Source organism: Nipponia nippon, unplaced genomic scaffold (assembly GCF_047370975.1).
Source record: "Nipponia nippon isolate SJK-2023a ecotype South Korea unplaced genomic scaffold, ASM4737097v1 scaffold_13, whole genome shotgun sequence".
NCBI classification, from domain to species: Eukaryota; Metazoa; Chordata; class Aves; order Pelecaniformes; family Threskiornithidae; genus Nipponia; species Nipponia nippon.
This window is the reverse complement of record NW_028262324.1, coordinates 6,740,068-6,756,095: the sequence shown is the minus strand read 5'-3', so window position 1 is coordinate 6,756,095 and position 16,028 is coordinate 6,740,068.

Below are 16,028 nucleotides of genomic sequence, written 5' to 3'. Positions count from 1 at the left end.
TTTGGTATTTTGGATGCATTTACAGGCTGATTTAACCCTTCTGCAGTTCGGTGTATCAGTTGTAGCTGGCGTACCTCCTTGCTGTTACACAGCAGGAATCTGCTGTTATTTGACCTGAAAAGATCATTATACTAGCTTTATTTGATGTGCATTTAATAAAGTTGTAGCTGTTGTGACTATAACTCATGACTCCCCTGTCATTCTGCAGCGGTGTAACCAGCGATTCGGCATTCCAGTACCACCAGTTCAAAGGGAAGTATGAGGGACTCAATGTATACCAGAGCATGGTGACTTTTATTACTCCTCTCCTCCCGCGCTCCTCTGTTAGGAAGACACATTCTCTAGCTGGAGAACTGAGAAGTACAAAGCATCCTTAGACCTTGTAGTGCAAAATGTAAAAAGTGCTGTTATCTGCAGAAAGTGGACTTTAGATTCTATCAGCGCACATTTAGCATAAAGCATTTCCTATGGTAATGCCTCTCACTTTCCCAGACTTTAACAGGCTCCAAGTGGCACACAGGCTGCAGACCTCTTTGTAATGTTAATGAATCATCTTAATGGACTGTTTTAGCAGAAACATTCATCACCTTTTGTACCACAATGATTTTTTTTGTTATACTTAAATGGTTAAGTAGGCAATAAATGCCTATCAGACCAACCACTACGGTCTAGTAATCCACCTCGCTATAAATCACCAGTGGATTATTATTGTCCTGTTTAATTAACACTCTTAAGGGATTCTATCGTTGGATAGACTTTCACCTCGCACTAAGCAGGCGTTACCATTTCAAATAACAAAAAGTGTGTTTATGTGAAAAGTGTTAATCAGCGTGACCTGGTAGTGGTGGGTTGGATGAAATATGTGCCTGTGTCTATGCCTGTGCGTCCCTGGGTGGTGGTTCCTTACATCGGTTTTCGATGGCAGCTAAAACCAGACCTATGGAATACTTACTTCAGTCATAGCGAATGATCGTTTCAGTATCATTTGCATTAGGTCCTAAAGATATTTGGTTATATTTGGTTGTAAATAGCAGCTTTAAAGATTTTAATTCCAGGAGTTAGGAAGGTGACGGTTTTTGCGAGTGTACATTTTGTGCGGAATATGGGTTGGTTTGTGGTCTAATGCAGTCTGAAGTGTTTTTAGAGGACTGGATCAAACCCATTTCTTTTTCTGCAACAAAAGGTGAGAGGGGAAGTCTGATCCTGTTGCTCCTCTGGGAACTCTTGTCAGGCTTCCCAGCCCGAAAGAGTAAGCTCAGCAGCACGAGTTCCCGGGAAAGGCAGGGGGCCAGAGGCTCATACGCTCTTTGCAGAGCAATCCCTGCCGTTCTTTTGCAAACGGATTTCCCACACTGGGGCACAAGCTTCGTACGGGATCGCTCTCGATATACAAACATTTTTGTACGTAGTACAGCTCAATGCTGGTTTTCTCTTGGCAGAATGTAAAGATGGCAGCTTTTTTTTCCTCCTGTAATACAATTATAATGCATTTACTAGTAATTTCCTCATCTTTTGTCAGGAGAGAAAGACATTTGAAAAAGGCTCTTGTTAAGGCAGTGTTTCCCACCCATGAAATCTTATCCTGCTTTCTTTGATTTTGTTACGTTTGTAATACTAGTCGTGCACTTACCAACTGCACATTCTATGGATACCAACGCTAACAGCAGTTATGTGAGATAACCAAGTACTCGATTTCCATTTTACGCACAGAGCAACTAACATGCAAATGTTCAGAGATTTTCTGAGGTCTTCAAGAGTCACAACTAGCAGCATAGCTCAGGAGACCCTGTTTCTCGTCTGCACACAAACCTGGTACGCACGTCCCTTTCCTCTTGGCGTTTTTGTTAAGTCATTTCCTAGTATGGACTCCTGCAAATTCAGAACAAATAAAACTGCTAAGTGGGATGCAAACACACGAAGTCTTCTCAATTAAGAGACTGAATCTCTTTGTACAAATTCATTTCCTGAAACAAAACTCCAGTTGTGTAAGATTAATTCTTTCCTCTAAGATTGCATGGATTTATCGACTAACAAAATCTTCTGTTGCATAAGTGGAAATGTGCTACTTAACGTAGTCTGCTGATCAGAGGCAAAACCGTAGCATTAGCGTTTTCACTGGATGGTTTTGTTTCAGTTGCACGCTAATTTGCCAGGTTTTTTTATTCTATTTGTAACTGAAAAGGTGTGAAATGGTTCACTACTGTACTGAAATAGCACAAAACACTAAAGGAGTTTGAACAAGATGAGAAATTAAACTAAGCTCATAAAGAGTATGTTGTTATTGCGTGAAGAACTGCAGTGGCAGAAAATAAGAATATCTTCCGTGCAGGACAGTATTGTGAGGAGGTGTGTGCGCATTGATCATACGACAGTTTTTTCAAATCACTTAGCAGAGATGCACAAAACCCACACAGTTTCAAGTGTGGGCATGTCCTGAGAAGAATCTCCTTCATTCCCTCTAGACACACCCTGCTAATTAAATCCATCATGCCTAGCAGTAAGCCCCAGGGTTCAGTCTTTTCTGGAGTGCTGTTACTATCCCAACGTTTTAGCTCATACAGTGGGCAGCCAAGATTTCATGTCTATGCATATAGTAGGACTCCCAGCCAATATTTCTTACAGTCTCCTCTCCATCCCAATCTGGATATATAATATATATATATATATATTTTTTTTTTTTTTGTAGGTAAAACTTCAGTGTTCCTTTCAGGTTACTTCCTTATATCCTAATGCAATAACTCGTATGAAGGTGGCAAGTTAAAGTCTAATAAAATCAGGGGTCTGTGCTCCATGTAGCTAGCTGGCCATGAGAAACTGCAGGGAGGATGGATATTGAATGACTTCTATAGTCCAGCCAGGTTTTATCAGAACAGGTCATCAACCTGTAGGCTGCCCAAACCTGTTCCCCTGCTTCCCCATTGATTAAATATCTGGAGACGCTTACACGTATATCAAATTCTCCATAATCTATTTTATCTTAATCACATTCAAGTTCTTTTTCAAGCTAGGGCAAAAAAGTTCCCTCCAGTGGTGAGAAAAGATGGTATATCTCCTTAATGTACTTCTGTACATTGAATTTCCTTGGAGCCAAACTATGAGCTCAGATTCCCGTGGACTGAAATCAGTGGGACAGCAGGGAATATAAGGGAGGTAAAACCTACCGATGTACACCCAAATGCTAAGGAGTTTAAAAACTGTTTTTTTCATTTGATTGCAGAGCTAACATGTATGGGGGGAAGAAGGAGTAGAGGGAGCGTGTAGCTTCCAGCCAAGTTCAAATGGCCAGAATTCCTTCTGAATCTGGATACCTGTATCATCCAAAACGAGACAGAGGCTCTCGCCTGGAATTGTCACTTGTTCCTGTCATTTAGGGATTTCCACTCTCCGTCCTGTGTGCTTGTTCCCAGCCTATTTTCCTGCTCTTACTCTCTGCCCCAGGGATCGTCCTGCAAACACCCTGAGCACTGTGTTCCCTTCGCCTTGGTTCAGGCTCCGAAGCGGTTCTGTCTTTGCTTTTTTCCATTTTCCTCTGCACTTCTTTTCTTCACCCCCTCCCCAGCCTGTGACAACAGGAGTCAGGGGAAGCAGTGTGGGGATATGTTAAAAAATCTAAAACCCAACTGAGTGGCATGGGAAAGGCGGACACAGGCTGATTGATTGTTCGCTGTCTTGTGCAACACAGTAAGGGCATCGTAACTAGCAGATGGCAGGTTCAAGGAGACGCATCTTTGACAGTGAGTAGTTAATCTGTGGAACTCCCTTTCACAGGGTATTTTGGATGTTAAAAATGTGCATGTGCAAATCCATAGAAGAAAAATTCAATGAATACAAAGACACCGCTTCTGGTTCCAGAAGCGAAGTCTCCAGAAGGAGACTGGGAGCGTATGCGGGGAAAGCATCACTAGACGCTTTTCTTACACTCTTCTCATGATGTCCAGTGTTGCTTGCTGTCAGAAGCAAAATATTAGGCTAGGTGGACTTTGGATTAACAAGTATAATACGTCTTATGCTTTTTATTAAGAATAGAAGGCAGGAGGCAATTTAGCCCTTAGTTGTCAAACAGGACTACAAAGTGTTGGGGTGTTTGCTCTCTTCCTACTTTTCCATCTCTTAGAGCGATCCAGGGAAGCATGCTAGATGTTTTTTATACTTTGTTGCCAGATGCTCTAAAAAGTCCATACAAAAGCTCCTCTCATCAAGAAAATTTATGTGGCGATTCACGAGTCCTTTCAGCAGTATGTTGAAGCACAGAGAGATTATTAAATCAGATTCAAAGTGATGAATTCAGTGTAATGGGGGTGAACTGTCAGGGATGACTTTCCAAAAAAAATAGTTGTGAACACTAGTTGATCTGATAAAGCATAAGTCAATATTTATCTATCTCCAGTCATTATCTTTACCATTGCAAATTTTCTGTAGAGACAGAAATCAAATGGTCAGAAAGCCTCGTTTTGCCTGTAGGTGAGTCCATGCTTCAGATTTTAACATTGCAGAGATAATTATGTCCCCCGTGTTGCAAACATTTTGTGTTTCTTCACTAGAGAGTCTGTATTTAAAATATTAACCACTGGTCTGTGGAAACTGAAAAGATGCGAAGGAAAGGAACCAGCTTTCTCACTGGGTACTGAAAAGCTGCATGGTTGGAACTGGATTTGGGAAACACTAAAATTAGTATAAGCTGTCCGAAATGTGCTAGTAGATTTAAAATCCTAAGGGAAAGGTGGAAACTTGTTGGTGTCACAAAGTACCTTAAATAGAATATCTGCAGTTTAAATGGTCAAAATTAACCCCTTTACTCAGCACACATGTTCCAATGCGGTGTTCTAAACAGATGATTAGATAAATATCATAGCTGATGTAATAAATACCTGAAAGTGCCTGTAATAAATACAAGAAATAACCTGTCTTGATTATTCCAGTAACTAGTTAATTAGCATGCTCACATTGTTTGGGCCAGTGGATTTTTGCAGTTTCCTTTTCTTTCCAACTTTTTTCTTTATCCCATTGGACAAAGTGATTCAATGGTGCCCACACAATTCAATGAATTCATTACAAAAGGCTAATTTTTGATTCAAGGAGATGATAGTCAATATTACATTGCAAATTAAGCACTTCTGGTTTTCGCTTGTACAAAAAGAACTCATTTCGCACTGACAAATGGCATTCTGTCAACTACTAAATGCATACAAAGGATTTTAAACAAATAGGTAGCATACAGGTAACGTATGTACCATATGTACGTAACATATATGTGTGATAAAATATGTGCAATAGTGTAGTATGTGTAATATTGAAGCTAGGAGATATCCGAAACAGTAAGAAACCAGAGGGTGGCGATTTTTTATTTTATATTGGGTTCTTCAATTGTAGTCAAACTGCGGTGTTGTTTTAGTAGTTACTGAGGGGTTTTTTGGTTTTATTTTTCAAAGAATGCCTGAAAAATGAGTAACATTTTTCCCAATTTTCAACTGAACCTCCCATGCTGCAATTTATGGCCGTTGCTCCTTGTTCTGTCATATGACACTGCCTACCAAGAAGAACTTGGCTATCTTCTCTGTAACTACCATTCAGGCAGAGATCAGTCCTTGGACTCTTTTTCGCCAGGATAAGCAAGCCCAGCACCTTCAATCTCTCCATTTAGGTCCTGTGCCCTTGGCCCTGAGCATCTCAGTAACCCTCTGCTGAACCTCCTTTAGATTCTCCACACTGCTTTTGAATTGGGGGAGCCTAAACTGGGCGCAGTATAACCAGCCCTGTCTATCTGAATATGTCCAACTTCACTACGGAGTCCCTGCGTTGCTCCACCACTGCTGACTGCCCTTTTCCTTGCCAAATTGTGCTGGTACACTCAGATGTCTGGGAGCGTGCTGTCCCTGTGCAAATCAGTGCAAGAAAAGGTTTAAGAACTTCAGCCCTTTCCTCATTGTCATCTTTAGGTCACCTTCCCCAACTATGAGCCATATGTTTCCATTATACTTGGCTTTAGAGAAGTTGACTTCTGTGCAGGATGCTCCAGTGACAGAAACTCCATCTCTCTACTACCACATCGGTAGGGGCATGACTAGAAAAAAGGAGAGTATGACCGGTTTTTCCATGGATGCATCTGTGCCCTGGGGACTGTAAATAGCTAGTATAAATCAATGCAAATAATATGCTATTACTAATCTTGCCAGTAATGATATGAGAATGAATGGAGTACAAAGATGAACTTTACATCTCATTAGCACCAACCTGCCTCACAGCATTTATAGGCAAGGCTCGTACCTAGGAATTCAATTTGCAAAACTTACAGAACTGTTTTTTCTTTTTAAAATTACAATAAAAATAAGCTTTTGTGCTGCAGAGATATGCTTCTCAAATATCAAGTCCAGTTTGGGATTTTACAATTATGAAAACTTGAAAACAGTTATTGATAATAATTTCTCGAACACTCAGCATAGAGTATGTTTATTGCAGTGTTTTAGCATGACTGACCTCAGCCTGTTGTTTAATATATTTATTACAAGTTTGTAATATAAAACAGTGAAACAAATGTATCATTTCAAAGTAAAAGTTTTCTCTCAGTTTAACTCTCCAGCAAAAGACTGAACGATCTATAACACAGAAAAAAAAAATCAAGACTGTGTTATTGTTACCCCATAATCGTAGGAAGTTAGTATGAATGAGGAGGAGGATGATATATTCTGCAAGAACTTATCTTGTGAAACAGGCAATATGAAATTTATGAAATGAGAAGTTTTCCACTAGGAGTGGAAATCAGTTTGAGTCTCCATAAATATTGGCTTTTGCATCATGTAAATGATTGATTTGGGGTTGGGTTTTGTTTTTAATTCTACATTATCAGTGACTAAATCCATCTGATACGACTACAGTGACCTCTCTGGTTTGTGTTGTGTTGTTTTTCCCTCCACACAAGGAGAATAAGTACAATATGAATGTGGAATAAGTTCCTGAGAGATGCACACTACCGAAATCAAAAGATGAGCACAAAGTGTTACGAAAACCTTTCGGTTGCTCATCTTTCAGACCTTCAGTCTCTGAGTTTGAAGGGTATGCCCTAATTTTCCAAAATGCATCCAAACAGAAAAAAAGATAATATTTTCTTCCATAATTCTGCCTGTTTGTTTAACTGATTTATCCTATTTTGGCGTTTCTTTGTCTTATTTCTTCCAGTTCTAGCCTGGGAGATGTCTAATTTGGTTTTCCAACTTCTATTTGTTATTTTCTTCCTACCAGCCACTCTTTTGGTTCTTTCCAGTGTAACAGTGACATGAAAGGGTTTAGGTAATGATCTTATAATGGATTGCTGCACCAGAATGAAACCTCATTTCTTTTCTCCCAGGACTCCCTGGGAATCCTTTTGCCACAGCCTTTCTCTCCCCAAGGAGATTATACAAAGTTGGTCTTGCGGCCATTCATTCTGTCAGTATGAGTGGACAATCTGATTCTCATCAGTTCCCATGGGTAAAGCCACGATTCCCAGAAAACATACCGTCAGCACAGCACTTCTTAGAAGTGTTAGAATCACTTCCAAATGCCAGGCCAGGAGCGCCTATATGTCACTAGTGTGTCAGTAATCCCCATACATACACAAATCTGTAGAGATCTGGATCCTTCCAGACAACTGATGTGGTGTGATTGTCTTCCTCCTCTTAATTATTCAAATTATCATTTTATTGCTAATATGTTTGTGTGAATCTAAGTATTTATTTCCCTGTGGCAACTTTTTGTTTGTTTGTTTGTTTGTTGGCAAAAAATAAATTATTTTAAGTCAAAATGAAGATTTTGATGTATTGGCCATTGTAATATGGCTGAAATATCTAGAAAATAAATTTACTTAAAACTTAAGGAACACTTTTCTCCCGCTTGAATCTTGAAGAGAGAAGAGCCAATATAGTGTAATAGCAGCTGTTCAGCAACACCTATTATTTGCTTACATTACATCACTAATATGAGGCACCCTGTCGTTAAAATGAGAGTTAGGAATTGGCTCTCCTGATTCGCTTCTTAGCATTCTATAATTTTGCTGAGGATATGATCTCATCCAGCTCTCCACACCAAATAAGAATCTGGATTGGCTGGTGAGCATGTTAGTTTTCCTTCTGATGAAGTACCAAACTTTATTAAATGGCTGAAAGAAAAGCTGCAGCTTAATTTATAGAGAAAGCTTTAAATATCGTTTTCTTAGAACTAATGGGTGGACGATAGTATCTTCAGCAATGCCATTTCTACACCAGTTATTTTTTTTTCTTCTCCTTGACGTGGTAGGGTCCCACTCTTGCATTCCTGGCACTCAGAGCTCCTGGTGAGTGGATCCAAACATGGATGCCTTCCAGCACAATGCATGAGAGACCCTTTAACAGTACAGAGTAGAGGACATGCAGAAAAATATTGAAATAATAAATTAACACTACATCAGACTTTTATAAAGGAGCTCTCTCTCTGGTAACAAGTGCTAGACCCACCAGTCATCCACCTGTGCCTAAGACAGAAACAGGAATTCTTAACCTAGAAGAGGTGCTGCTGACAGCAAGTGGCTATTTATTGTTCACTTATTGTTTATTAAAATTAATGAGCTAACACCAAAAAAGGCTGGCTTTTGCAAAGGCATGGAACTGTTGTATGTTTCTTTCTAACAGTGTGTATGATGTTATCAGAAGGCTGATGACTGAGATGTGAGATTCGTCAAGCAGACTACAGCGAATCGTTTCGTTAATATTTTTGCACTGACTTAATTAGATATGGTTTGTTGGGGTTTTTTAAAATGATTTAGTTAAGCTGATGCAACATCCTGTAATGGACATAGCCTTGCAGATGTAGAGATGTTCTTAGCATGTAAGTAATCATAGTAAATTACTATAATATATCTTATATTAGTAAATTTGATAAAGGGTCTTAATCAATTGCATCAGGATCTGATTGAAAGTTCCCTGTCTACATTCCCATTTTGCCACATGTTATATATCAGAAAAAAGTATTATTCCATAAAAAGCCCAAGGTTTTTTCTTACTATAGATATGCACGGACACTGTGCATTTATCTGTGTGGGAAAAGTGACCGCAATAGCTATTTCTGAATAAACTATCCGTAATAGCTCCCTGTGTGGATATCCCAGTCTGGTAAAGTCATGGGTCAGACAGTAAGTTGTTGCAGAATAGCTTATTCTGCAATAGCAATTCCAGTCAATTTTCCAGTGTAGAAAAGCCCTTAGTCCACGGCTCCAAACTCCTGTTTGTGCCAGAAGATTTTGTCCTTAGAGAATAGTATAAATTTGTTCTATTCAATTCTTTAAGGCCCAAATTCAGCACTGAACTCCCTTTGGGATCAGTACAGGAGATCAGCCAGGGAGAGCTTTATATTGTAGAAGTTTGTGTTTATGTGCAGAGACTCCATAGTTTTATTAACCAAACATTTAATTAACGCCTTCTTGTAGCTGTGAGCTGTATACATTTCTGGCTGTGGGACATCCTTGTGATTCTTCTGGTCCAGTACCTTCTGGAGGCCAGTCCTAAACCAGAAGACAGAAAGTTGCCTGGAAGAAGATCCATCAAGCCAGACTCAAGATGGTTGGTGGCTTTCATCGCCAACAGCAGTGAAACAGGGCAAACCAGAGCAAAATGTCGTACCCTCCTCCATGCCCAAAGACAGAAGATGGTTTACAGCAGCGACATCCAGCTGACACATTGGAGTTTGCTCTGAGTACAGAGAAAAGAGTGGTCTATAAATACACAGAAAGACTTCGCAAAATGTTTGCATGGACTAAAAACGTATCCTGGAAAGGCAGTGCGGAGAAGTCTTCACCGAAGGCCAGTTAACGATCTCAGTGGATCCAGAACTACTTACACAACAACTCGGTAAGACACGTTTTGGGCTGGATTCAGGTTTATATTTGAATCATGGATTTTCTCTCCTCCTGCAGTAAAAAACCCCAGCAAACTAAGACAAGACATCTATGCTATTTTTTTTATTTGATATACGTTTTACTGAGCCTTAGGACCCTCAAAAGCAAAGGCTGTCATTTATCCAAAATTACATCACAGTGCCCCTGGCATTTTTGTCGTGTGGACCAATTAACATTTAGTAGCTTAATTAAAATCACCAAATGCATTTTAAAGGATGACATAAAGTTGATTTTAATCTAGGCTTCCAAAAATGAAGTAGAAGTCTGTTAATCAACTGCCCCACCCTTTTCGTTATTTATATGGCCCACAGTACTCAGTATCGGAATAGACTCCTACGTCATCCTCTTACTTCACTTTCCCCAGGCATTATTAAATAGTTAATAACAAAGGTCTAAACTCCATCCTGAGTTTTACCTGTTGGCATAAATCTGGGGCCATGACAGCACCAGTGCAGCCTTCATATAAATGAAAGAACAGATTTTGGCTCAAGTTTTTTTAATGTACAGCAGCTGGCATTTTTGGGTTTAAAGAGCAAAATCACACCTGAGTTTTCATGCTTTCTAGGATTTTGCCAACAAAAGGAAAACAGAAAATAAACAAGACATTTTACCTTTTGAAAGCCAGAAGAAATCATAGAATCTTAGAATCACAGAATGCTTTGGGATGGAAGGGACCTTTAAAGGCCATCTGGTCCAACCCCCCTGCAATGGGCAGGGACGTCTACAACCAGATCAGGTTGCTCAGAGCCCCATCCAGCCTGGCCTTGAATGTTTCCAGGGATGGGGCATCCACCACCTCTCCGGGCAACCCTTTCCAGTGTTTCACCACCCTCATTGTAAAAAATTTCTTCCTTATATCTAGTCTGAATCTACCCTCTTTTAGTAATGGTGCAGCTGTTTCCAAGACCGCTATGTTCAAGCTGTCACATGAATATGGAATAGAAGACATTCATGCTTTCCAGTTACGTTTGAGCACAAATGTCTTCCATTTGTTTGTTTCAACATATTTTCCCTTTAACACATTTTTTTAATCAGAATTTTTCCTAATAACATGTTTATTCAATGTTCAGTTAAAACCAGATTTTGATTTTTATAAGTATATAGAAGTTTACAAATCAGTTAATTAGATATTATTACTGCTTCTATGGTATGACACGTAGCTACCTGAGAACTTACCGCTGTTTACAAGTGGGTTGGTCAGATTTTTTCCCGTACAGACAACGAGAGCAGCTGATTTCTGGGAGTTGCCAGAGAGAGTGGAGGGAATTGGCTGTAACTCACCCGCAGTCCCTTAGCCTTATTATGTATTTAGCTGCTACCTAAGCACTTCAGCCCGGATTTTAATTTGATTCCCATTCCTAGCAGTGAAAAATAGGGTAATAAGTAAATGATAAGTATTTCCCTCTCTAAGAAATAGACGGGCATTAGGTGCAGATAGTGGCGCCACGTATTTGCCTGATCTCTTTTATTATTCAGCTGTCATAGGCATTTGATATAGAAGGCAGCAGAGAAAGAGTTCAACATTTTGTCCATAATATAGACAATTATATTCATCATTTGTATGTGAGAGACCTGTAGGTTCTTCAACAGCAAGACAATCTCTTTGTTTTATTTTCATCAGTCACTTACAGGCAGTACAAGAAGGACATGGACCTGTTGGAGCAGGTCCAGAGGAGGGCCATGAAGATGATCAGAGGGCTGGAGCACCTCTCCTATGAGGACAGGCTGAGAGCGCTGGGGTTGTTGAGAAAGAAGAAAAGGCTCTGGGGAGACCTTATAGCAGCCTTCCAGTACTTAAAGGGGGCTTATAAAAAGATGGGGACAGGCTTTTTAGTAGGGCCTGTTGCGATAGGACAAGGGGTAATGGTTTTAAACTAAAAGAGGGTATATTTAGACTAGATATAAGGAAGAAATTTTTTACGATGAGGGTGGTGAAACACTGGAGCAGGTTGCCCAGAGAGGTGGGAGATGCCCCATCCCTGGAAACATTCAAGGTCAGGTTGAACGGGGCTCTGAGCAACCTGCTCTAATTGGAGATGTCCCTGCCCATTGCAGGGGGGCTGGACTAGATAGCCTTTAAAGGTCCCTTCCAACCCAAACTATTCTATGATACATGGAGGCTTGGATGTTTCAAAATATTTTCTCCATGTTCCTCCAAAACATACTCTTCAAAAGAATAATAAAAGTGGTAGAATCCCCAGCTTCCCCATATAAAATCCTATTCTCATTTTTGTCTACCTTTTCCAAGCCTTAGAGCTGCTACAAGTAATTTTTTTTTTTTTTTTTCAGGCGGGGTATATGCCTACAGCCTGCAGTTCCTGTTTAAAACTGCAGCAAGTATGAGAAGTCGATGGAGTAGCTGGGACTAGAGAGGGAGAATCAGGCTGAAGGAGTGTCCCATCTTAGTGTGAGACCAGTTTAGCAATGAGAAAGAGTGGCTATGATAGTACTGGGCAAGCTCAGACTTCTCAGCACATAAAAATTATGTCTTCAAATGTTCAGTCATATAATGCTGCCTGTTTGCAGCTTAATTATTGTCAATGAACCAGAGTGCATGTGGCATTTATGCTAAATTGGGAAAAAACATTCTTTTATTTAATTTACCTTGTGTTTCTTTGTCTCAAATACCTGTCTTGCCCTGCCACCCAAAATACATGACTGTCCCTAAAAGCATTAGAAAATGTTGGATCTGAAAATCACTGTGACAAAAGTTAGATGAAAGTTACTTTTCCTTTTAAGAAAGGCCTGTTAGAGTTTATTTCTGGCTGAAAGACAAAACACAAAAAGAAGGGATGGTAACAAAACCCACTTCCTCTTATGGTGATATGGCTCACCACAGAATAAATATTTTACAGGTGTTTCTCACTCCAGAGCTAGGTAAACTGAAAACACGTATTAGTTTTGTTTTGGTTTTTTAACCAACCGTGTTAGCTGGAAGGAGATACCCCATTTGAAGTTGTTAGCTGTTAGCAGTGAATGACTTTTCATCTCCTGTTTCTCTGGACTTTGCTCATTAGAAAAAGATCAGCAACTTTTCATGTAACTGGCAGGTGACAGATCTGGCTCCTCTTTCATCCTGACTTATTCACAGTAAAATCCGTTGGCTCACGAAATGTCTGTCCTTCCAAGGACTGTCCAGACCACAACCAAGGAAGCCGGAAAGAAACTGAAGCTTGCTGGAACACCGTAGCCAAGAAGCTCTTAAATGGCTGGCGGAGATTCCCCCCCCCCCCCCGTTCTTACTGTAGTTTTTGAGCCTTCATCTGTTTTCTTAACGCTCCTACCTGGCCCAAACACTTCTGCTTGCACTGAATCACTACCTTTTACAGAGGTCTCCAGAGGTCTCCCCCCTCTTTTTTTAGGCTTCAGTGAACGACTGGATTTCACATGCTATTTGACATTAATTGAAAATAAGCATCTCATGTCCGCTGGTGTGCCTACCAGTCTATTAAAAGAATTAAGGACAGACCATTTGGTGAGAAATACTTATCGTAGCTATCACGAAAACTTAATGTAAGAGACTAACTACATACGAAAAGAGGAAAAATCTTTCTATGCAGTGAAGAAAAGGAAAAAGCATACATATGCTTTTACTTATTTTATATATTATTTATTCTACTGATGCAGTTATTTATATATGAGAAATCAGTAACAAGCAGTTTAAAATCTTGGCACTAAGATAAATGCACATTTTTGTTCTGTATAGCTCTTTTGTTTTGTAGTATGTAGTGATAGCAACAGTTTTTGATCCAGACAGGTTCTTCTTCAGCAGTTACAGACAGACTTTGGAAGCGGCATCAGGCAGCTCATACAGACTATTCCATAGCATAGCTTCCTCCAAAAGTATACTGATAAGAGCGTATGTTTATAATAGGAGACAATCTTAAGGGAACGTTTTGGTAAGAGGCTATCTTTTAAAGCAAACAAATCTGAGAGTGTTTCATTACCTATCATACTTGTTTTATCATGGATTAGTGAAATCATAGTGTTAAATTTAACAGCTTCAAAGTAGTAATCTTTTCTCTGCCATCTGTGGTGCCCTCTGCTGCACGTCTTTGTTGAAGCAAGACAAACATTGAGAGAACTGCATTGGTTACACTGCTTTTTTTCACATTTTTCTTTCCATCTTAACATTTAATAATGGTTCATTATTTGTTTTCCTAATGATTTTCCTTCTAATATATGCAGTCATTATTTGCAATTGAAATTCTTTTTTTTTTTTTGTGTGTGAGCAGAGTTTAAAGAGGGGAAAGAAAGACAGAAAGAAAGAGGGCTTTAGGAAATGAACCTGCTAGTTCATTTATGGATTGTAGTTCATTCACTGATCATATTTTGGATACCAATTTATGTGGTTATATATATGTCTATATATATTTATATCTATGTGTGCAATATTAAGGTTGAAGCATGGAAATTTTTGTTATTGTTGCTTGTTTTGCAGTCTCTGTTTTGTTAACTCGGGTACAAGCATCGAGTATTTTGGTTGTGTTTTTTTATAGTTGCTGTTCGCTGCTATGAAGAGGAGACAAGTCATTAAATTAGCTTCTCACAAGTTGGTGTGTATAGTTTTGTTTGCAATCTGTTGCTAGGGGCAACAGTTCCATATCAAACAAAAATCTGTTGATTTTGATGTTGAATTGTTGGAAAGAGCTCCAGAGATTTTACATAAATATTTCCGGAGTGATCTCAAGGTACCCAAAGGCCAAAGACTTAAGATGAAAGATCTGAAAATTTCAATTTATTAATTCCCCTTTCTTTTGCTCCCCCTCTGTTAATTGAAGCACCTTGTGTTTATATCATCATAGCCTCAGGTTTTCCTTGAATAAATCAATGCATGAATTTTTTAATTACCCACCCAACCTAGATTTGGACTGCTTACTCTTATGAGTACCGAAGAAGAAAGGTTCAGGTGTAGTAGCTAATGGAACAGCAGGAGAAACCAGCTGCCTCCAACATTTTAAACACTATGTCATCTAATTTGCTAACAACAAGTCTAAGCATCGCAACATTTGAAATGCTGTTGGCAGCGAGCTAGATACAGCACAGCTTCGAATATTACTGACTGCTGCACATAGAAGATGATGTTATCAACAGTGGGCTTTAAAAATTTTTCTCTAGAAAGGACAAGCCCTTAAGATATTTATCTCCTAAGTAACTGCTAACACTCTCAGAATGACCACTATCAGGCAGTCAATTACGATGATGTAGTTAGGAGCTGAAAATACGATTTGGCATATCATAACTGCAAAGGTAAGAGCAGTTTAAATTCCTAGGATTTGCTTTTTTCCACCATGGAGCAGCCAGTGAAGGAGCCCTGATCTCTGCATTCGAAACCCGCTGAAGAAACTGAGCGTGCGGTTCTTCGCCGGGAGTACCCGGGGCTGCAGGGGGCTGTCTCGGCAGCGACCAGGAGCGGGCCACCCACCGGTGCACTCTTCTGGCCTTCCCAGAAGTACGCATTTTCTTTTTAAAATTACAAAGAGTTTAAACTTTCTGAAGTGAAAGAGAAGACTGGAATTTTTGTAGGAAAAGGTGAACACCTAAAGACGACAGGTACAAAATGCACCAAAATGATAATCCCATGTGGAGTTTCTTTTCGAGTTCACGGTCTGTTTCTGGCCACGTATCGTCCATTTCGAAGTGATGCGTTCTGGCTGAGGATGCCACATGAATCATAAAAGTCTTGCTTCAGCCATAAGCCTTTCAAAATTTAGCATTATTTTCCTTAGATCTTAGCTTCCTTGGAAGCCGGTGATTCATGACTCTTAGAATTGGGGGTTTATTGTTTGTTCAGAACACAAGTTTTTAACAGTGTATTGAGAAAGATTTGAAAACATATCCCAAGTCTATTCTAAAACTTCTGAATGCTGAAGACAAATTATAAAAACAGTATTAAAAATTTAATCTCAATAGAAGTCGAATTCCATTTTGGGGAAGGAAGCTGATTTTTCAACACTTGGAGTTGCACTGGACCTTTCAGCTTTTTTGGCTTTCTTCCAGCCACTGAGAACAGTCAGGAAAAGACATTTGATATTGAGGGAAGAAAATAATTGCTGGTCATTCAGAAAGGATGAGAAAAGTATTGGTGAGCCATTTGGCCACTTCGGCCAGATTTATTCCAGTGACC